This window comes from Vombatus ursinus, unplaced genomic scaffold (assembly GCF_900497805.2).
Source record: "Vombatus ursinus unplaced genomic scaffold, bare-nosed wombat genome assembly UNPS02000749.1, whole genome shotgun sequence".
In the NCBI taxonomy this organism is placed as follows: domain Eukaryota; kingdom Metazoa; phylum Chordata; class Mammalia; order Diprotodontia; family Vombatidae; genus Vombatus; species Vombatus ursinus.
Window position 1 is genome coordinate 22093973 of NW_020940527.1, and position 24778 is coordinate 22118750.

Below are 24778 nucleotides of genomic sequence, written 5' to 3' on the forward strand. Positions count from 1 at the left end.
TTTTTCTGATGTCTTGACATGTATGTATATTGACCCCATGGACAATGCTGCTCTCAGCAGACCTTTCCCCAGCCTCCTGCTTAAGCAGCAGCTATGGGCACTGGCACTTCAACTCCTTTTGGAGCTGTTTAAGCAGATGGATGAGAGAAGGTCAACTGCCCTTCTTCAGTCACTGATGGAAACCAGGATGGGGAAAGTTAAACTGCCAGTGCTATATCCAGAATATAAGTTTGCACCCCAATTTGGAAAAAAAAAACTTCTCTAGGGTCAAATGGCCAACTTATGTGTGTCCAATTATACTACAACTAAATCATGAGATCCACCATAGCCCTGTGGTCTTGGCCAAGTCATTTCATCTTTTTTTTTTCTTGGAGGCAATTGGGGTTAAGTGACTTGCCCACAGTCACACAGCTAGTAAGTGCCTGAGGTCAGGTTTGAACTCAGGTCCTCCTGACTCTAGGGCTGGCTCTCTATCCACTTCACCACCTAGCTGCCCAAGTCATTTCATCTTTATAGTCCTCAGGTTTCCCATCTGAAAGACAGGATGATCTTTCTTTCTTATCTTTTTTTTTTCCTTCTCTCCTCTCTATGCAATGCATTCACCAGAGGCAACGTAACTTTCTAGACAGATTCAAATCTCAGTCTTGTCTTTTATATCTGCGTTACCTTAGGCAAATCACTTAACTTCTGTAGACCTCAGTTTTCCCATCAGATAGAAAATATAATACTTTCCTTGTTATTTCTTTTCTCCCCTCTTCTCTACTCAATGCACAAACTAAAAGTAACATGTATACCAGGAGGGACAATAAGGAAAATTAGTTCAAATCTCAGCTCGGTCCCTTACCATCTCTGTAATATTTGGAAAGTCACCTAACCACCCTGAGCCTCAGTCTCCCTCTCTGTAAAAATGAAGGGGTTAAACTCAATGATCTCTAAGATTCTTTCGAGGTTGAACACTTTCTGATCTTAAATCTGCTTGAGGATTCCTAGCATCACATTTTTAAAGGGTTCAGTGATCCTTGATGCTCACTGAAATAGTAGCAGTTTTGTGAACAAATATAAAGTATTTGTGACACCAATACTGCAGCAGGTAATTCATATACAATCAATGGTAGCAGCAGCAGCAGCAAAGCAGAGATGATAATGATCCCACTGCACTTTGCCACTGGGGAGCTGTGGCACTGGCCTTTCTGGTACAGTTGGAATTGGTAAATGTGGTCATTTCTAGTAGAGGAATGTGTATAAAACACATAACACAAAACATGATGCCTTCTAGGGGTTAGGATGAATAACCCTAGGAGAACACTGTTCCAATCTCCTTGTTCTCACTTCCTAATTCCCTAATTCAATTTTGAGAACTATAGACATCCCTAACCAGACCCTGAAAGCTTAAGATTTCAGGAAATTTCTATCTCTAATTTTGTTCAAATTCACCATTCCCACTCCAGAGTAAATTCTAAGATTAGGAAATACTAAGCATCCTAGGATACACTCCTGAGGAGTAATACCACCCCCTACATTCAGTTTGGTCTTGATGTGACCAAACCATGCCTGTCTCCCGGGATCTGTCAAGCCCATTTGCTGCTCTCTCAATTTGGGCTTCCATATGCCACCTCATTGCTCTTGTACCACCTGTCCTCTGTGCCTGGGATATCCTTCCTCCTCACCTTCACCTCTTAGAGCCCTTAGCTTTTTTTTTTAAATTTTTTTAATACCTTAGCTTTCTCCAAAGTTCCATTTAACTGCCACCTGCTATCATCGGAAACCTTTCCTGAACTTTCTCCTTCCCCAATCTTGTATGTATCTACATGTTCTATCTCCTCCTCCTCCTCCTCCTCCTCCTCCTCCTCCTCCTCACCTCCTAACCCCCAGAATCTATACTCCTTCACAGTACAGACTGTTTTTTCCTTCTCCTTTTATATCCAGGCCATAGCACAATGATGTTCAAATAGTAGTCACTTAATAAATGGTTTTTTAATTGAATTGAATTATTGATGGTGACAACTCCAAAGTGCCTCCTGTCTGCTGAGGTTCAGGCAAGGGAATAGCTTAAAGCTATAAGGAAGCTGCACTAGAGTGACCAGCCTGGAAAAGCAGAGAGGATACAAAAGCTACACTTAGGAGAGACTTGAGAATAAGCTAGTATAAGTATAAGTTGTATGATGTATAAGTTGTGTGATGCTGAGCAAAACATTTAACTTCTCTGAGCCTCAGTTTCCCCATCTGTAAAATTTGGCTTAAAATAACTTACATACTTCCCCAAAGAATAATTGGATGGAAGATATTGTGTATACCTGAATGAGCTGTGAAAGTGTGCTATTATTCTAAAGTCCATCTCTCTGCCTTTGGAGAGTGCCATGCCTAATTTATCCATACCAATGAATATTTAAATAAGGATGAAAAATAATTTTCCCTTGATAAGGGCATTGATGGGACACTAGATGACTTGGTGGATAGAATGCTGGGCTTGAAATCAGGAAGATTCAGCTTTGTGAATTATAATCTGGCCTCAGACACTTACTAGCTGTGTAACCCTAGGAAAATCACTTAACTCTGTTTGCCTCAGTTTCCTCATCTGTAAAATTGGCTGGAGAAGGAAATGGCAAACCACTCTAGTATCTTTGCAGAAAGAACCCCAAATGTGGTCACAAAGAGTCAAATACAGCTGAAATGACTGAGCAACAAGGACACTGATAAGAATCCTGAGCTATATTAGCAAGGAAGGTAGCAGAACATCCTTCTCTAAAGTTGGTTGGCACTTTTTCCTGATTTAGATATAAATCAAATAACCTCTGTGGGACCTTTCTCATCCTGTCATGACAAGACACAAAAAAAAATATGCATCTAAACTCCAAATGAAGTATCAGGATTCTTAAACAGTTTCGTTTTATTAAAGAACCATAGGCAAAACCTTTCATCTCTTTTGCCAATGCTTGATGGGTCTTAAATCAACTAGCCTTACAGGTACAATGGAAAGCATGACAGATTTAATCAGAGAATCTGTATTCAAATCTCAATTCTGCCATTTACTACTCTGTGTGACCTTGGACAATCCCTTAATTTTTCTGGTCCTCAGTGTACTCATCTATAAAATGAGAGGGGTTTGATTCAATGACCTTCAAGGTTCCCCCCAGCTTTAAATACATGATAATCTGATACAATCCTCGGTAACTTGCCTCATTTTTCTTACAAGTTAGTTTGCTTTGAGATGTTGGCTATTTGGGACAATGAGAAGTTAGGCAATCATTAAGGAAAAAGCAAGGTGGAATGCGAACTCTGTTTGGGTATCTTCAGCTAAAATTCAACATGAATTTTCTTTTGCTCAGAGCAGTACAGGAAAAGTAGCTGATGTGCAGACTCAAACAATCTGTCAGGGAAAATTTGTAGACACTCATTTCTAATGAACAACATTCATTAGATAGACATCATGGGAGATCGTTACCAGATCAATTCTTTCTTCACCTCAAACAGATTGCATGTAGACCTATTTTGTGGGAAAGAAGGGACCTGGCCATATATCCTAGACTCAAGTGTGGCCCTTTCACTAAATCCAAACTTCACAGAACAAATCCCCTTTGGATTCAGTCAAAGGGTAGCATTTGAGGACCTAGAGGACCACAGGTGACCCCCAGGCCACAGGTTCCCCACCCTTGTACTAGACATTCCCAGGGCAGAACAAAACCAAAAGGCCACACACTGCCTTCTGCAACAAGCTTCACGTCCAGGGCAGCTGAAGAGTTTAGTTTCCATGGTTTATTCTCTGCTGTTATCTCTAAGCTTTTAGAATAGATTGAAATACGAATGAATGAATAGAATGAATAGAAATATGGAAAATAGATAGAAAATGAAGGGGTGATGTTATGATGTGAGTGTTTTCCCATGGAAAAATTGGGTAGAAATGACCATTTCATTTCTCAGAAAGAATAGGAAACAGAATAATAAAATATGGGAACACAAAGGAAGAAGAGGGAGGAGAAAGTTACCTTTTCTATTCCGTTTTAGGATGGCAGACCCTGAAGCCCTAACCTGACCTCCTACATCTTGTTCTAGGAGAAGCTGGGGCAGGAAAAGGAGGAATTTGAGACAATCAGCTCAAGGACCCCTTATTAAATTAGCAGGTTTGTCCAAGCAACAAAGTGATCTGGTCTAAATGTTATAGGATACTTAGACAGAGGGTAATCAATAATCTCAAAATTTGGGAAGTAAAATGGACGCCTCTCAGTAATATCTGCAATTCATCGTTTGTGCCATTTTAAAGACAGGAATACTGAAATCCCCAGTAGTGAAATGTCTTGCTTCAGGTCAAATTCAGAGCCCTAGGTGGCCCAAACGGCAGCACTGAAAACACCAAACCAAGGAGGGCAGGCTCCAAATGATAGGTATTCTGGATTGGCTTTGGGGAGGAAGGGGCATTGCACCAGGGGAAAAGGGAAATGTAAGTTATGAGAATTAGGGCAAAAACACCAAATATTCCCCTCACGTCTAAACAGGACAATACTCAATAGTGACTCTTGAGTGCCTCAGAAAAAAGGGCTCTCCCTTGGTTGAGAACCCAAAACGGGTTTTCCTTCAGACAGGATGATCACGTCTAACCCCAACTGCTTTGCAAAGCATATTCAACAATTGACCCTTCTCTTTCAGGTCAAACCGTGTATTATCCCTCCGTCTGACATAAAGGGATGTGACAGCAGATCTCAAGCTGATGTTTTCCCCTAAGCCAAGGGTGCACTCTCTCATTCAAGCAGCTAGTGACGAGTTAAATGGCCCATGACTCAGTAATTGACATAATAACCTGCAGGAGGCAAGTATTATGGCTTTTTTTTTTAACTGAAATGCTAGGTTCTCCTGAGTCTACTCCAGAGAAGGACACTTTATATCAGACACTTGAAATTCCCAATAAATAAACTGCCCAATTCAAAAATAAAATCAATGGGTTAAAAGGAAATAAGTTAATTCATAATATCAGAACTCAGAAAGTCCTTGGGTCTGATACAGTTTCATAGGTCCAGAGCTGTAAGGGACCTCAGAGGTCATCTGATCCAAAATACTCATTTCACAGATGAGGAAACTGAGATTCAAAGAGATGAGTTGATCTGCACAAGACCACACAGATAGTAAGTGTCAGAGGGGAGATTTGAACTCAGGTCCTCTGAATCTAGTGCCAGTGTTTATTCTACCATACCACTGTCTAAATTCCACATTTTATAGATGAAGGAATGATTCTGGTAAATTTTCTATAGAAAACTTCTGTTCTCAAAAAAAAACTCTCTCAGCCCCCAGTCAAAAGAACTCAGGTAAAGATTCAATGGGGAAACCAAAAGAACAGGAATTCCTTTCCGCCATCTTATCAAATTCCTACATACAACTGCCAATTCTAGAAGGAGACAAATGTCCAAAGCCTCACGGTGTTCTGCTACTGTGCTGTTCTTACCCAGGGGCCATGGTGACCTGGTAGAACCTCCAGAAGGAGGAGACTGCTGTGCAGCACCTCCTGGTGCTTAAAGAGAGAGGGCACAAAGTCAGGAACCATCCCATACCCTACTTCCTCTCACTCCATGGGCAGCTCATGCCCATAGAAGAAAACCACATTCTCATATTGTAGTAATGAAGAGGATACACACATATCCTTGCACCTCCTAGTTCCTTAATGAGAGTTATGCATAAATATCTCCTTTCATTTTTTTTTCCTTTCTATGGAAAAGATGGGAAAGATATAGGTTTAAATTCTGCCTGAGAGTGTACTAGCTGTGTGACCCTAGACAAGTCATTTAACTCCCCTGAGCCTCAGTTTTCCTCATCTGCAAAATGGGGTTAATAATTGCACCTACCTCCCTGGGTTGTTGTAAGGATCAAATTATATAATAGTTGTAAAGCATTTTCTAATTCTCAAAGTGCTAAATCACCAAAATACAGAATTTTAGAGTTGGAAGGGACCTTGGCAGCCCTATACCAAGTGGTCATCCAGTTTGAAGATCTCCAGTGAAAAGCTCATTATCTCCTGGGAAGTTTAATAGATCAATATCAGTTACTCTTTGTTTTACTAACTACTCACTCCAAGCATGTTCCCTCATACAAGAGAGTATTTTCTGTTTCCCAGCCCATCCCACAGGGCATGACATGTTAAGGAAACAGGAATCTGGGCCCTCTGAAAATTCACATTACCTGCTGCATTTTTGCTGTCTAATCTCCTGTAATTTTTACATCAACACCTACAGTCTGGGACAAGAGGAAATGAAGCTCAGAATTATGACCCTTACACTTCCAACCCCTAGTCCCCAACTAAAGATTAAAGTATTTCAGTGTCCTCTCCCCACATCACATCAGGCACCCACACTTCAACAGAAAATTCAAATAGAAAAATCCTGTTGCCTGAGCATTCTGACTAATCAGGTCTCAGGTGATGAGCAATCTTGTGGTGAGCCAGTCAGGTCATCATAAATACTCCTTTTTAATGGTGAAGCCCAAAACAACTCTAAAGAGTCAGGAAGTTGTTAAGCATGAACACTCCAACTCATCTGACCACCCTCCTAATAGTAAGAACAAATTTCCTGTTTCAGCTTCTATTCTTCCCAGCTTTCTTCTCAGCACCATCCTCTAAAGTACAGAATAAGGGAGGCATGAATTCAGGTAGCAACTGTTATTTACATTAGTGACAAATAATTGTCAAACAGCAACAATAACTCCCATTGTTATGGTGCATTAAAGATTACAAAGTACTTTCCTTATGAGGTAAGATAATAAAAGAAATACTAGCTCCACTTAACAGATGAGAAGCCTGAGGCTTTGGGAGATTAAGTGAACTGGCCACAGTTACACAGTAGAGGTATCAGAGCTGGGTATCCTGCGTATTCGAGGTCAGTGAATTTTCCACAAAGAACTCTCCTGGAAAGGAAGACTATTGCAAACATAACTAGATCCAGAACTCTCTTGTCTAGACCTTTCCTGGGGCAGCTAGGTGGCACAGTAGATGGAGTGCTAGGCCTGTAGTCAGGAAGACTCATCTTTGTGAGTTCAAATCCAGCCTCATATACTTACTAGCTGTGTGACCCTGGGCAAGTTACTTAACCCTGTTTGCCTCAGTTTCCTCATCTGTATGAGGGGAGAAGGAAATGGCAAACCATTTTAGTATCTTTGCCAAGAAAATCCCAAATGAGTTGGACAAGCTACTGAAAAATGACTGAATAACAACAAAGACTTTCCCTAGCAATTTAATTTACATGACATTATTCAGAATGAATAATAACAATAGTAAACATTTATATGGTCCTTACTATGTGCTGAGCATGGGTACTCTACCCTTTACCATTATTATCTCATAAATCCTCACAACAGCCCTGGGAAGGTATAATTAGCCACATTTTACAGTTGAGGAAACTGGGGCAAAAAGAGGTTAAGTGACTTGGCCAGGGTCATATAACTAGTAAGCATCTAAGGCCTTTTTGAACTCAGGTCCTCCTAACTCCAGACTTGGTACTCTATCCACTGTACCAGCTAGCTGCCCCAATAATTATGTGGAGAGTTACCACCTAACTCTGTGCCAAAGACTCCAAAATCCTAACACATCTTCAGTACCCACCATAGGTGGTAAGTAAGTTTGTACTCATTTGATCCTGGCTTCAGTTCCTATTAGAACCAGTTAACTTTGCTCAAATACATATGTAAGGATTAACTCCTTGCTCCCACCCACACTCATTCACCAAATGCAAGGTGTTGTTCCCCTGGAGACCTGGTTAAAAATAAAATATAGATAATTCATTCTAAATCCATCACTACTATTGAAAAACACTCAGAGAATTGCTGGTGGTGGGTCATTAAGCATATAGAATTGCCTATGGTAGCAATGATACAGAGAACCCAAAGATTCACCACATTTGATATGACAGCCTCTCAAAGGAACCAGTAAGTAAGACATTCTAAGGATAAGGAAGGTGACTTCCACTTTTCTACAGTCACCAGTGTTTTTTTGGTTGCTTTGTTTCAATATTTTCCTAATGCTGGTATCCTCAATGCAACAGAAATCTTGACATAACTTTAAAATGCAACTAATAGATTTCACAGAATCCTGGAATCTCTGAGTTGAAAGATGGCATGGCATAGCAGAAAGAGGATGGAAACTCGAATCAAGAGACCTGCGTTTGAATCCTATCTCTTACCATTTACAAACCATGTGACCTCAGGCTTGACATCTCTAGACCTCAGTTTCCTTATCTATATAATGAGGAGCACAGTTAGATGATCTCTAAGACATTGTCCAGCTCTAAACTATGTTGTCCTGAGCTGTTGTCCAACTTGACCTAACTTCTGCCAAATGTGTGAAACGCTTTCTACATTTAAAGAGATCAGTTTTTAGGTTTTGTTTTTGTTAACACAAACATGTTCTGGGATTGTCCTAGCAAAGGAACATTTTAAAATACTTCTCAAAACTAAACTGACTCCTACCAACATGAGTCACCTAAATAAATTCTTTATACTAAGCAATCTCAAATCATGGATAGTAATGCCATACTTATCCAATGAGTTCAAGTATCTCAAATACTTGGTTCTCATTCCTCTCTGGTCTGCACTCCTAACTTTTTCCATCATGCCACTGTAGCCTTCTCTCCACCCGCCAAAGTTCACCCCACCTTCTGCAGCCCTTTGCTCTGATTGGTCCATTCCTCCTAGAACCTCTATGTTAAGGAAAGTTCCCAGGCCAGCCATGTTTTCATTCCTCTCCAGGCTCCACTCCTCACTCTGGACTTTCTCCAATAAGCTTCCCCTTTCACCCCTTTTCAGATTGCTTTCATGGCTTGTCTTCCACCATTAGAATGGAAGCTCATTGAGGGTAGAGATTATCTTTCTGATTTTATTTGTATCTGCAGCTCTTATCACATAGTAAATATTTATTAAATATTTGTTAACTTGACTAAAGAACCAGAAAAGATACAAAATAACAAACAACTAGCTTAGTACCATGCATCTAATCCACATTAAATAAATTAATGAATAAAATAGGGCTCTCAGCAGTCAAAATAAATGCCACAAGGTTTATATGCTTTCTATGAGTTACATACACTTTGCTCATGGAAAATCTCCTCAGGCCCTCACACAGAGATTATTGACTCTTCTTTCTAAAGACACAATTCTAACTGTGTTGGTTATCTTGCCTCCCTATTTACAACAAAGTAGAAGCAGCAAAATAGAGGTGTGGGGAAGAGCTGCTAGGGAACAGAGACAAAAAGGAAAGTGACAGAAGAACTATAAAAAGATGCACAAGAATGACAGAAGCAATCTAGGGTCATTTAGTGTAGAGGCAAATATCCCTAGAGCCACCAATAGCTCCCAAAGTCAACACTCTGAGAGGGTAGTATGATAATAGATGCTACATGAGTCAATTGTGTGATTTGGTAACAAAAAACAAGAAGGGTGAGGGAGATCTTATTAATAGAAGTATTAATAGAAGAATAGTATAAATAATGAAGGGTGTGACCATCTTGCTGTGATCTACCCTAGCCAAACCATATCTGAAATGTTGTGTTCATTTTAAGGTACCACATTTTAGGAGTTCAAGGCAGACCAGGATATTGCAGTAACTCAAAAGCATGCCAAGGTCTGGTTAAAGGAAAATTGGAGATGTTTAGCCTGGAGAAGAAAAGATCTTAGAAAGAATATGATCACAACTTTCAAATACTTAAAAGGCTACCATGTCAAAGAAGAATTGAGCATTTTCTGCTTGGCCACAGAGGCCAGAAATGGGACCAACCAGTAAAAGTTATAGGATAGTAAATTTTCACTTGAAAGTGGGAAATTTTTCTAAAAATTATAGGTGCTAAGTTTTCCATCATCAGATAGGATAAGTGAAGACTAGATGACTCCTTATAGAAGGAACTCATGTGTCAAGTAGGGATTGAACTAAATGATCTCTGAGGGTCCTTTCAGTTCTAAGAGTATGCAGTTTTATATTCATAATGATGGCTAGTTCATTTTTAAAAAGTTATGAGTACCCTATTTTAGACAGCAGAGTAGCTCATAATACATTTTAGAAATATTCCCAACAGAAATTGTCTTTTTTTTTAATTGGGACATTTAAAGGGATAGAATTTTGTTACCTGGAAAACTCATACTAATATCTCAGAATTAGAAGAGAACTCAGAGACCATTTAGCTTAACTGTGACAAGAACAAGGCTCTCCCTGAAGAAGTGGTGTCAATCTAAAATGGAACTAGAGCAACATGTTGACTTGGAAAACCATACAGTCACATTATCTATGTTGTATTTTATTTTTATTTCAATCTGGTTCTGCTATAGCACTCAGAGTTTTGATGGAGGGGTGTGAGTTTGACACTTCTGCCTTATAGCATACCCAACAAATGGTCATGCAGCCTTTCCTTGAAGACCTCCAGTGATGGAGGAACCCACTCTATCCTAGAGTAGTCCATTCCAACTTGGGATTGAGCCAACTGTTGGGAATTTTTCTTACATCAATCTTGAACTGATGTAACTTCCACCCATTGTTATTTCTGTCTTCTGGGGTCAAGTAAACCAAAACTAATCCCTTCAAAAACTTGAAAATAGCCATCATGTGTCCCCCAAAAAATAAACCTTCTCAATTTAGTTTGTGGCTCAAATATGACACAAACATGGGGGGGTTGAGTCATGTATAAAGTGCTTTGCAATATTTACAATTCTGTGTAAATGGGAATAGTTAAAGGGTGGTGGTGGTGGTGATGATGGTGGTGGTGGTAGTAGTAGTGGTAGTAATAGCAGTGGTGGTGGTAGTGGTGGTAATAGTAATAGTAGTAGTTGTTGTTCTTACTCTTGTTTGTTGTTGTTGTAACAGCAGTAGTAACTACTACTATTTAAAAATCATTCCTTTTTTTCCAATGGAATTGACATAGGAAAGGTTCTGGGACAAATCACTATCCTGCTGCTATTCTGTTATGTCATGTTTGCTAAATTTTTATGGCCAACAATAATGTGGTACATCTCTATTGTTTCTTTGTACCATTAGCATGATCATTATTACCCTCCTCTAGATGCTCATCAGTTTATGTCTAAGTGGTACCCAGACTTGAATGGCCCTATAGTCTGACCAGGGCATATTAAATCACTTCCCAATGAGACTTTCATCTCATTGATTCAGCCCAATGTTCTAGCCTGCTAATATCTTGGATCTTTGGATCTTGATTCTGTTAACCAGTATGGTAGCTATAACCTCCTAGTTTTGGGTCATTTGGAATCTGATAAGCATACCACCTATGCGTCTATCCAGACATTGATTTTGAAAATGTCAAATTCCACACGACCAAGCAAAAATTTCACTGGAGAACTCCTTCGATATTGACATCTAACCATTAATGACTATTCTTTGGATCTGGCCATTTAACTAGTTCCAAATCTGCCTCATTATACTATTCTGTAGCCTGTATATGTCCATCTTTTCTACAAGAATGGCATGGGAAGCTCTGTCAGATGCCTTGGTAAAATCCAGGTAAGCTATATCTATGGAATTTTCCTGATCAATAGAATTAATAACCCTAGCCAAAAAATATAAGCTTAATTTAGGATAAATATTCTTAACTTGGGGACCATTAACTTATTTTTTTACAATATTCCAACTACATTTCAATAGAATTAATTTCCTTTGTAATATATATTTTATTTTATTCATTTAAAAATACTATTATAAGAAGGGGTCCATCAGTTTCACCAGACTACCAAAGAGGACTACTACATTAAAAAGCCAAAGAATCCTGAGGCTAGCATGACCTGTTTTTGATGCCATCTTGTTTTTTTTTATGATCATTATTTCCTTTCCAGATGTTCACTAGCTATCTCTTTAAAAATAGATTCCAGAATTTCACCATTTTTCAAAGTCAAACTCACTGACACACCTAACAAACTCCATTCTCTTTCCTTTTTTGAATCCCCATCCTTTGACAATGGAAAATAAAAGGGGTGTTACAATATTAGAACACAGTAGTCCTCATGTGACTATATTACCATACTGCCATCCAATATATATGGAGGCCAAGCTCCTGACAGTGCTGGTGTGACCAAATGGAATAGTTCACATGTGATGACTACTCATTGCTTTATGGTTGTAGTTATTTTGTGATTTTGCCTTTTAGCTACACATAACAAATTTTTAAAGGATAAAATCCCCTGTTTGGTTTTTAAAACCCTTCATAACCTGGCCCTTTTCTACCTTTCCAGTCTTCTTATACCTTACTCTCCTCCAAATACTCTACAATCTAACAATGCTAGCCTTCCTATTGATCCTCGAACAACATACTCCATCTTTCCCCGTGCATCTTCACTGACTCTCTTTCATGTCTGAAATTCTCTCCCTCCTCATCTCCATCTCTTCACTTCCCTGGCTTCCTTTAAGATTCAGCTAAAATACCACCTTCTGCAAGAAGTTTTTCTGGATCCCCCTTACCACTTGTACCTTACCTCTTTTTTTATCCCCAATTTATCCTGCATATATCTTTTTTGTACATAGTTGTTTATGTATTGTCTCTCCCATTAAAATGTTAGATTCATGAGGACAGGGACTTTATTTGGTCTTTCTTGGTATCCTTAGCATTTATCATAGTGCCTGACAAATAGTAGGGACTTAATAAATGCTTGTTGACTAACCTAAGACTCACCCTTCTATTGGTTTCTAAAGTTTCTCATGATCATATAATGCACATATACTTTTTGCTGGCATCAGATTTAGCAGTAGCCTTCATTAAGCCATAAGTCAAATGACACAGTAAGAGTATATATTTGTGCCCCACATGTAGTAAATGGTAAAGAACTCTTTTTTTTCACTTGTAACAAAAAACCTGAGAAACTAGGATCACAATAATTCTTCATCATCCTCTTTCTCTGCATGAATTCTTATATCTGTTTCACCTTAGCCAAATCTATAAGGTCAAAATGAGGATAGTAAATTTCCACACAATTAAAAAGCAGGTGAAGAGGGAATGGCACCCAAAAATCTGTGACCTAGTCTCCATTCCTAATTCAGTTTAGTTCCACAGGTACCAACTGGGCACCTACTACATCCTTAGAAACACACAAGGCACATAATACAACACCCCCATTTGCAGCTACAATTGTTCCTCCAATGAATGAATCTCTTTCACCTAAAAGTAATGCCATATTCATTCCATCAGTTCATTTAGCAGAAGCAATTGACATGAAATCTTCACATCCCATCTTTGAATTTACAAAAATCAGATGTGGAATCTCTATAGGAAAGCAATAAGAACTTTTAACAATCCCTCCTTTTTATTCTATCCTGTAGAGCAAGTGGGAATAAACTCTATCCTTTGGGATTGAGTCCCTCAATAGTTGGTAAGGAATAAAATATGCATCAATCTTCAGCATCAATCTAAGACTTCTAGTCAAACATCAAATTGTGTATTACCTATAACTGTTGAGTTAGCAAATGTGCAGATCTGGACACATCATGTATCATTACCCCATGAACTGCTTTGTCTAGATCCCATTTCTATGGGTTCTGAAGAGTTTCAAATACTTGCAGAGTGCCTGCCTAACAGATTGGCATATGCATTTTTAAAATAGCTATGAAATTCATTCCATCCTCCACAGTCAACAGATTCAAACACCAAAGGGGTCTGGAAAAGGAAGAACAATCCCATCTTACGTTTCAAAAGCAGTCAGTGAATTGGTTTGCTTTGAGAACATGCTACCTCCTTGATACTAAATTAAAACACACAATTAGATTTCCATTAAGTTACAGCAAATTCTGCTGAATTGATCTAAAGCCCCTACATTCCTATATGACATCATGCTTTAAAGGCTCAGCCTGAACATAAATACTTAATGTAATAAATACAGTCTGAAATATTTGATCTACTTGGCAGTTTAATTGATCTACTACAGAGACTGACAGGAAAAATTAAATTAGCTCTGTCTTATCTCTGCAGATAGCACATTTTAATTGCAAAGGCACTTCAACCACAATTTTGGTTACAAACGGAACTCTTTTGCATGGTTATCTTGTCTTAATGTTCAGATGAAGTGAAAGAAAGCAAATAAGTGAGGTTGCAGACACTGAACTATTTGATTTTTAAATTTTTTTTTTCTTTTTGGCTCAATAGTTGTTTTTGTTTTGTTTTGTTTTGTTTTGTTTTGTTTTTTATATTAATCTCTCTCTCTAGGTCACAACCCCAAATCCCCTTCATTTCACAGAAACCAGTGTTTGGGAGGGAAGATTCAAGAAAGCCCAAAATATTTTAAGTCACAGATTTTTGGATGCCAGAACGAAGTTAACTTGATTTTCCATTAAACAAAGGCCAAACAAAGCCACTTGTGTCTATCTGTCAGGCAATTTGGTGCTTTTATTTTCTTTTTTCTTTTTTTTTTCAATTCTTTTCTCTCCTTTAGGAGCAAGACTGTTTCTGGTCAACACCCCAGCAACTGGTTGCAAGGTGAAGCATTTGGTCAATCAGCCAGAAGTGCAGTCAGCACGATGCCAGAATGCCAAAAAACATTTACTAGACTTACCAGGAATGCTGTGTGTCTGCTCAGCCCATGTTTATATAGACATGATTTTATAGAGTGGAAAGTTGCTTATAAAAACATGTGCTGTTTATGTACAACAGAGTCTTATACCAGAAGAGTTAGGTTATTCAGGTTCTACACAGTCCCATCTAAATAATACTTAGTTACAGTCAATACAAAGGACATTGACATCCAGAGGGGCAGAGTGTTTCTCTGGCAATGACAAAGCATTATCAGTCTGACAGGTCAAATATATTATAATTAGACCTCGTCAAGCCATCCACAAGCTGCAACACTCTCTACCTAAACCCAGCTCTCTCAAAAATAGCTGAGATCCTTCTCTGCCTCCAAGTACCCACAAGAAATCTGCCAGACTCAGCTCCACACACTCCAGTGCCCCATTGATTAGTAGGAAGGGCAAATACATCAGTACCCATAGGAAATGGCTTATGGAGAGGGAAATGGGACTTTGAAAGCTGAATAATCCCACCAAGTTTCCTGTAAAGATTTCTATAAACAGGATAACTGAAAGTAGAGGTAGAGGTAATTGTGGAAAGATCCTGGGTTCCAGTCCTGGCTCGGTCACCTCAAAAAGTCACTTCACTTCTTCCTGGGCCTGTGTCCTCATCTATAAAATAGCCAATGGGTGGATAGAAGAAATCCTGGACACTCTCCAAGTTTCCTTCTAGTTCTGACATGTTATAGGCTTCAGTCCTTTTCTCACATATACAGAAGGCACCATTGACCCATCATCAGTAGGACACGAGTTTTAGATTGTTTGGGACTGGAACAGTTTTCATCAATCTAGCTACCATCTCCTGCTGAAGACTGAGCCCACAAAACTGGTCTACTCAGCATCTCATCACCTTTTTGACTTCCAACCAACTGAGCCAACTGGCCCCATAGGAATCCATGAACCTACTTATCCAAATGATGATCATTTGTACTACCACTGAATAATAATGATAATAATAGCTACCATTTACAGAGTGCTTATTATGTGCCAGGCACTGTGCTAAGGGCTTTACAACTATTATCTCATTTAATCCTCACAACAGCTCTGAAAGGCATGTGCCATCATTATTCCCCATTTTATAGATGAGGAAATGGAGGCAAACAGAGGTTAAATGACATGCCCAGAGACACACAGCTAGTAAGTGTCAGAGGCCAGATTCGAACTGAGGTCTTTCTGTCTCTAGACCTGGAGCTCTATCCACTGAGTCATCTAGCTACCTCTATAACCTACTCAGACATCCTTGAAGGCATAAGTTGTCAACTAGACAGCTGAGTGGCCCAGTACATGAAGCCCCTGACTTGGAGTCAGAAAAGACCTGAGTTCAAATCTGTCCTCAAACATTTAAAAGCTGTGTGACTCTGGGCAAGTTATTTAACTGTTGTCTGCCTCAGTTTCTTCATCTGTTAAATGGGGATAATAATAACACCTACTTCTTAGAGTGGTTATAAGAATAAAAGAGATAATATTTATAGTGTTTTATGAATTTTAAAGTATTATGTAAGTGCTAGGTGTTGTTGTTGTTGTTATTATTATTATTAGGAGGTCTATAGTCATATTCATCAATTTCCTGCTGGAAGAGACCTTAAAAGTCAGCTACTCCAATCTCTTCATTTTACAGATGAAGAAACTTAGGACAAGAGAGTTTACAAGACTTGCCCAGAGTCACACAGGTAAAGTGGCAGGTCCTTTGACCCCAAATTCATCACTCTTTTCCACCATACCACGGACTCCCTTGTACATTATTGGTTTTATATATTGAAGATTCAGTTGCGCCCTTGAAAGCCTGGAGACTGCTTCAGAAAGAAGAAAATTAGTATTTTATAGAAGAGGCAACAAAATAAGGAGATATACCTAGCTTCTAATACTAGTCTAAGAAAACCAAACCTACTTCCTCATCCTTCACCATCTGACTTAGGCCTCCACCATCAACTGAAACTTCTCTCTTACTAACAATGTCTTAGATTTGTTGATTGTTGAGTGGAATGGCCTTTCTCAGGATTTACCTTTCACCTTTCTGTAGTTTTAAACATTTTGATAGTCGCTTTTCATGTCATTCTTTCTTGGTTCTCCACTAATCTGATCACTCTTCAGAATCCTTTATTGAATCATCATCTGCGTCCTCTGTCCTGGTCCCTCTTCTCTCTGTCTCTTTGTCTGTCTCTCTGTCTCTCTCTCTGTCTCTGTCTCTCTCTGTCTCTCTCTGTCTCTCTCTTTGTCCCTCTCTCTCTCTCTCTCTCTCTCTCTCTCCCCACCCCCACTCTTTCTCAATGACCTTATCAGTTCCTATCAGTTCAATTTCCATTTCCATGCAGATGACTCCCTTATCTCTGTATCCAGCACTGTTCTCTCCCATAGATTTAGATTGGAAGGAAGCTGAGAGGCCAACTAGCCCAACCCCTTCATTTCACAGAGCAAGCCATCTCCACATAGATGGCCCAGAGGCATCTTAAATTTAATATGTCCAAAACAGAACTCATTATCTTCCTCCTAAATCTTCCTCTCCTCCAGACTTCTAGCCTCTTTTCAAAGTAGCGCCATCCTTTCAGTTGCCCAGTTTCAAAACCTCAGAGTCGTCCTCAATTCCTTCCATTGCCCCCAAGCCTTCCATTTCCAATCAGTTGCCCAGTTTTGTCAACCCTACTCCCCAACACTTTTTGCACCCATACCCTCCCCTCCACTCACATTACAATCACCCTACCTAGTTCAGGTGCTCACCAGCTCTCAACTGAATCATTCAATAGCCTCCTAATTGGTCTCTCTGTTTCCCGTCCCTTTCCTCTGTGATCTGTCCTCCATACAACTGACAAAATATTTTATAATCACCAGTCTAAACAAGATGTCTTCAGGCTTTGCAGACTTATTTCACCACACCCCTTCACGCACTCTTCATTCCAACCAGACTGGCCTCCTAGTTGTTACATCAACTCGGTATTCCATCTCCCACTTTTTCACCCAGGCCTAGAATTCACTTATTCCTCACTTCCACCTCTTAAGTTGCTGGGCTTCCTTGAAGGCTCAAGTCAGGTGTCAATTCCTCAATGAAGCTCTTCCAGATGTCTATGGTTGCTAATGATTTCTCCATCCTTAAATCATCTTGAATTTATCTATTTCCACTGAAAACATGAGCTCCTTGAAAATGGAAACCTATTCTTGACTTATATCTTTTATCACTAGCACCTAGCACAGTGCCTTCTACATAATAGAAACCTAATAAACCTCTATTGAATCAAAAGCAAATTAAATAATAGCACCGGCAATGTGTTTTTCTTCTACTGTGGCTGGATTAGTAACATTCAGTCCAACCTGATTATTTTTCCCTTTCAATACAAAGCATACTCCCCAGCCAACTATTGACAGGCTGCCATGCTGCCAGGAGCAGAAACCAAGGCCCGGAGGATTTAACCCCTCATCTCCAAAACTCTTATCCTAGGGCACTGCTGTCCTGATTAATTGTTGTCTCCATCACCCACTACATGTAAGCTCAGCTCCAGCCAGTTTCAACTCACTTCTCAGTCAACAACTCTTCACCAACCATCATGCCACTACTTCATATCCTTGGCCTGCCCTGCTCCTTGTTGCCAATTCCAGAAACATAATCAAATCAATTTTATCATTATTCATGGAAAGGAAATAGCATCAATCTACTAGGTTAGATGGAATCCATCTATTGTCCTATGGTTCCACTTGGCATCCCATCAAGTTTCCATAACAAAGTATACCCCTCATCCACCATTATGCTCATGAATGTGTTGTCTCCCCCTTAGAATGTAAACTCATTGAGGACAAACATTTTCTTCGCTTCTATATTTGTAGCCCCAGCATTTAGGGGGCTACATGTTCAGTCATGTCCAACTCTGATGACCCCATTTGGGGTTTTCTGGGTAAAGTAGTTTTGCCATTTCATTCTCCAGCTCATTTTTTACAGATGAGGAAACTGAGGCAAACAGGGTTATGTGACTTGCCCAGGGTTACACAGCTAGTTTGTTTCTGAGGCCGAATTTGAACTCAGGTCCTCCTGACTCCAGGGCCCAGCACTCTATCCACTGTGCCCATTTAGCACTTAGTGAGCACTTAACAATTTTTTTATTTATAAAGAGAACATACAGGACTGGATCCAATACCACAGAGTGTGATGGAAAGAGCACTGAACTTAAGAGTCAGGTACCCTGAGTGTAAACATTGGCTTTACCATTGACTGATCATGTGACTTTGGGTAACCTCACTGACCTTCTTCTTCTTTCTTTTGAAAACTGGGAATAATTACCCTTGAGCTACCTACTTCACAGAACCGTTGTGAGGATCAAATAAAATTGTATACGTGAAGTGAAATATTAATATTAGCTCTCATAATTCTATTCAGAAGGGTCTTGAAACATCCCACTTCCATTTTCCTTTCCCTTCACGCACTGCTTCAGTCTCTCCGTCCAGCGACATCTCCATGTCTGCATCTGACACCATATGATGAAGTCCTCATAAAATGCTCACAGCCGAAACTGTGAGAGCAAGCAACCCAGGCAAACTGCCTATCTGTCTACTTGGGAAAGATGGGCTTTGATATATGACGTGATAGCACTTTTCTATCAATGGCACAGCAGTGCTCCACAAATGGAGGGAGAATAGGGGCTATAACTCACAAGAAGTGGAGCCAGGAGTGAATTATGAAAGTCATTCCCTGGCAACTGTAATTATTTTCCTCCTTATCCCCTGCACTATGGATCACAGGTTAGAGGAAGCTGAGACTAAATGTAACAGGCGGAGAGCTTCTTCTGGAAGCAGCCTTCAGATCTGTTCTCACTTGCCCTGTGGCCAAGCACTTCCACTGCAAACCAGAGATCCCTGTTTATGCCCATTAATAACCTCCTCCGTATTAATGAATTGTGCACACGGTGCCATCCATTAAGGCAGTGTTTGGAAAATTCTTTGTGCTCTGAACGTCTTCTTTTTTCCCTCTGGGCACACATTATTGTTACTCAAACCATCAACATAGCAGAATCTAGCATCTTGTTGTCTTTCTATTTGAGTGTTTCCATGAAAGGTTCGATAATAAAATAATGTAATCACGAGACTGTACGTGCCAGCTTTAGGGAGCGAATTTCTGAGACCTACCTGTTTAAAAGCATCAGTAGGGAAAAAAAGCTAATCTCTTTTGTTTGGATATAGATCAAGAGAAGGGGAGAGAACACGACAATTATCAATGGGAAGACAAAAGGCCTGGCCCTCAGAAAGCGGTACATCTCCTTTGGACTGGGAATGGGAGATATCTAAGAGTAACAATAGCTAGCATTAATATCGCACTTTAAGGTTTACAAAGCACTTTACTAATGTTAATTCATTTGATCCCCACAGACCTAGAAGGTAGGTGCTGCTACTATGCCCATTTTACAAATGAAGAAATTGAGGTTGAAAGAGACTAAGTCACTTGCCCAGGTTCACAAGGTTAGGTAAGTGTCTGAGGCAAGTCTTCCTGGCTCTGAGTCCCATGCTCTATCCTCTGCGCTACCTACAAATGTGAGGGGTATAGACAACAGCTATTGAGGCACAAAGAAAGAAAGCAATATTTTCAATCATTTCAGGAAAAAGCTTCATAAAGCCACAATGGGTAGCATATAAGGAAAAAACTCTTATCAGAAAGTGGAATGGGTTGCCTTAGGAGGTAATAGATCCATATGTGTTATAAAGAGGAATCTTTTTGAGGTTTGGACTGGATCAGATGACCTCTGAGTTCCTTTCTAAATTCTAAAATCCTATCATTCTATGGTTCTACAATCTGATCTATTGAATAACAGAAGCTGGAATTCAAGTCAAGGCTAAAATGGCAGTGGACTGGATGTAGAGAAATTTGCTAATAGAAATGTTATCAACTATTCCACATCTCTTGAAAATCTTGTTCATAGAATGGTCAATTTTCCTCTGCAGGATGCAGACTCCAGATACTCCAGAGTCATATTAGATTCCAGAGTTTCCCCTTTGAAAATAACATGATTAGATGGAGGCTAGGTCTACACAGGCAAAGTGAAAATGAAATAATTTTCTGCATAATTAAAGAAAAGAATACATACCTTGGTCTCATCTATTTGGATATTTCTTGTATAAGTATTTAAATGGCTTGACTTGGCTAAACAATTGCCTCATTTCTCCTCTGCAGACACAGTCTTTTGGGATCAGGCATGTCAGCTCTCAGTTTGGTATTACCCCTATCCTGACTCTCCCCTTAAATGTTTAGTTACATATCAACCCAGCCCTATTAGGACAGATTGCTCAGGACTAGTGAAATAAGAGTAATAACAGTTGACCTTATTAGAATGTTTTAAGGTTTGCTAAGAGCTGCAGATAGTTTATTTCATTTTATCTTCACAACCCTGTGAGGTAGGTGCTATTCTTATCCCCATTTTACAGATGAGGAAACTGAGTCACAAAGAGGCTAAGAGATTTATTTGCTCAGGGTCACATAGCAAGTATCTGAGGTGGAATTTGAACCCTGGGCTTCCTGACCCTAGGTCCACTCTTCTATCTACCATTCTACCTTGTTTCTTAAAGGTCCCAAGTGCGATATTCCTTGAGTCAGTCCTTGGGCAGAGACAGTGAGTTTCTTAAATCCCTTTAGCAACCTTTATCTACTGAATGGACCCTTAGCTGGTTTCCACCAGGGAACAGTTTAGCCACCCAGGAAGAGGAAGAACACAAGGGTGGGAGTGAAAAGACAAAAGGTTAACTAGAACGACTAGTCAGGCTTCCCGATAGGTTTAGTCTTGACCTCTGCTGCCATAGCAAGTCTGATTTCTTTAACTCTGCTATGGTGCTCCCAAACTGAGACAGATTAAATTTCCAAAAAGCATAGCCTGATGGGTTTGGTAAGTTTTGAGAGAGAGTGGCTTCAGAATGGGAGAGTGTGAGCTAATAAGAGAAGTGCTCTCTTCCTTGATGCCCATCAGGGCCCCAAACTGGCCCATAAAGAGTCAAGAATCAGTTAGCCACACATTAATTATGTACTTTGTGGATTATTCACAATGCCTTTATTTTGTTCCTTGGACTTGGAGCTAGAACAGGCCTTAGAGATCATCTAGTACAACTCTTCATTTTACAGATGAGGAAACTGAGGCCCAGAAAAGTTAAATACGTTGCCCAAATTCACAAAGGCAATAAGTGATAGAGCAGAGGTTTTCATTCAGATGTGAGACTCCAAATTTAGTGCACTTTCCACTGGACCACCCTGCATCCCTTTTCAGCTGGAATTCATCAGATAATGCAAATTAATCAAATTATCCTAAGAAAGGCAAAATCAAGGATGCCAGTTCTGCTGGTTATGAGGGGAAGCAAGAAACCAGAGTTTCATCATGGATTCCAAAGTCAAACAAAAGTGATTTTTGGATTCTCTGCCCTTTGAATTTTCTGTGCTACTTATTGTTCACCTCCATTAGTAAGGAAATAGAGAATGGACTATAAAAGCAATAGCAAGAAGCATTATAGGATTTTTTGCCACAGGCATTAGTCCTAGCTAAAAGCAGTATGATAAAATAATAAAGGACTTGGTACGGTAGAAATATATTGTACTGACAGTTAAGAGACCTAGATTTAAACCCTAGCTCTGACATTTACTATCTGTATAACCAGAAGTAGCTTAAACTCAGTTTTCCTTATCTGTAAAATGGGAATAATATTACTTGCCCTACTATTTGTTTCATAGGGTTGTTATAAGTAAAAAATATTTTATAAACTAAAAATTACCATATGCATGGGAGTTATTGTTAGTGTTTTTCTTAATTCTGAACACTTTGATGGGACTTGGAAAAATATATATACTCTGGGGCTCCAGTTGCCTGAATCATCCCAGATTTCCAATCTACCTAATCTGTCCCTCAAAATTTGCTACATGGTTCCTCATGCCCCACCTCCCCACTCTGAGGAATGGCCAGTGTTCAGAGGGGACCCCAACTTGTCGATACTAAAAGTCAGTCTCTAAGCACCAAGACCATGAAAGCCTGGCCCTAACCAATGAATGAGGGTTGTGGTAAAGTCTCTCCCCCTAAGAAGGATCAATGAACCTCCTTGTATTTCCTTGACACAGAAAACTCCATTAAGTGCATGTAATAATACACCCTCTGCCCCTACAACCAGATTCATTTTTCTATTGGCTTTACTTTGAATATTGAATAGAAGAATCTGGAAGAAACCTTAGAGGTCATCCAGTCCAAATCCCTCCCATTTTACAGTTAAGGAAACTGAGGCTCTGAAAGGTCTAGTGCCTGTTCTATTCAAGGCTCTATACCAAGCAATGAACTTGAGTTTGGTTCTTCCTACTATACATTATCAAATATTATGACTTCTATGTCACAAAAACACAAAGAGGCTGCTGAGTTTACCTTTTCCAGGAGCTTTCTGATACCACTAAAAGAGAGGCGCTCTACTTGACCAACATCTCACTGCTGTGTGACCATATTTTCATGGCCTTTAAAAAATTTTGTTATTTATCTAGAAAACCTCAGGTGTGCTTTTTTTTTCAAAGCCTAGGGTGCTCTCTTTGGGGGCATTTAGGGTAGATAGGTGAGGCAAAGCAAGATCTCTCTCTCTCTCTTCCATCATCTTCACCACATCAATTATTGAAATGCTCCTGACTCTCAGCTACCAGAAAGTGGGAGCCTCCCCCCAAGGCTCAATCCCTTTCTACTTCTTACGCTTATGTATGGGTTCCAGTGATACCTGGACCTTTGTCAGACCCCTATTAGGGGTGGCTATTCCAGAAGGAAAGAGAGGGCATAGTAACTAGAAGAAAGGTGTTGGTAAACACAAGCCATAGTCTAAAATGCACCAACATCAGAAAGTCATTCTTTCAAGTTAATAAGACCCAACTCCATCTAAGATGTTCACAGACTCTCAGGGTTTGAAAGAGGTCTCTGAGGTAATTTTGTCCAACTCATATCTCCTCTACAACATTAAAAAAACTCCAGCGAGAGGAAAATCGCTACCTCCAGAGGCTGCCCATCCCACCATGGATAGCTCTCCCTGTCCGGAGCTTGCTCACAACAGAGGGTGGCACCCTAAATTAACCAAGTACATGATTGCAAGTTCAAAAGTCAGCAAAAATGGTGGTGAAATTAATAGAAAGAAGCCCTTTCAATCTCCAGCTTTAAATATTTACTTCAGCTCAGGTAGCCCATAATATCTTGGAGTTTGATCCTTTGATTTTTACCTGATCTCAGTCTCCTAGGATGAGAAATAAAAGAGAGGAAGGAGGTAAGATTGGGAGAAAGGGTCTATTATGAAGGTTGGAAAGAAACTGCTATATTGCTAAAGTCATCTCTATGGATAAGGAAAAAGAATGTGTCAGAGAAGGGTCATACTTTAAGGTCATACTACCTCTTGTCCCAAAATCATACACTCTCTTTCTAATGAGGAGGATCAAATTCCCATAATGCCAAGACAGTGGGTGGAGCTTGTCAGGGTAGGACTTCCAGGGCAGGATGAAGCCTCCATGTGCTGCCACTTGGTACAAGGTGAGCAGTGAAGCACAAGGTAAAATTGGTGGCCAACCAGCTAGGAAAGCAGTTTGGTGTCATGAAAAGAGCGTGGGACTATGAATCAAAAGACCTGGGCTCAAATCTGTTTTTCTTTTACTACATGGGTGACCAAAAACAAGTCACTTGTGAAATACATTATATTAATATAATTGTGAGTGAACTTTTATGATTGCTTTCTTCCTCCCTTCTCAAAAATAGAGGAAGCTACCTATAAGCTGCTAGACAAACAGGCCTTTGGGGTAGTCCAACCTTCCATATGCCTTTCATGGTGTTCACTAGACCTAGAATTCAGTTAGACCTGGGGTCAAATTCTGCTTCTGACTATATATACATATATGTATACATATATGCATAAATGTATATGTATACACGTAGACATACATATATGTGTGTGTATATGCACACATATACACACATATCCATATGTGTATGGATATATGTTGTTCAGTCATTTTTCAGTCACATCCAATTCTTTAACCTCATTTGGGCTTTTCTTGGCAAAGATACTGGAGTGTTTTGCCACTTCCTTCTCCAGTTTACTTTACAGATGAGGAAACTGAGGCAAACAGGGTTAAGTGACTTGCGCAGCATCACACAGCCAGTAAGTATATGAGGCTGGATTTGAACTCAAGAAGATGAGTCTTCCTAACTCCAGGGCCAGTGCTCTGCACTATGGCACCACCTAACTGCTACCATATATATCCATAGGTAATAATACTATTAATTACTAGCATTTATATAGCTCCTT

General features: G+C 39.7%; 1 protein-coding gene across 1 annotated transcript in view; it reads right to left on the reverse strand.

Annotated features, from left to right (window-relative positions):
- Positions 1-24778, reverse strand: part of DRGX (dorsal root ganglia homeobox) — a 44318-nt gene that overhangs the window by 684 nt on the left and 18856 nt on the right. The gene's annotated exons all lie outside the window — the stretch shown is intronic.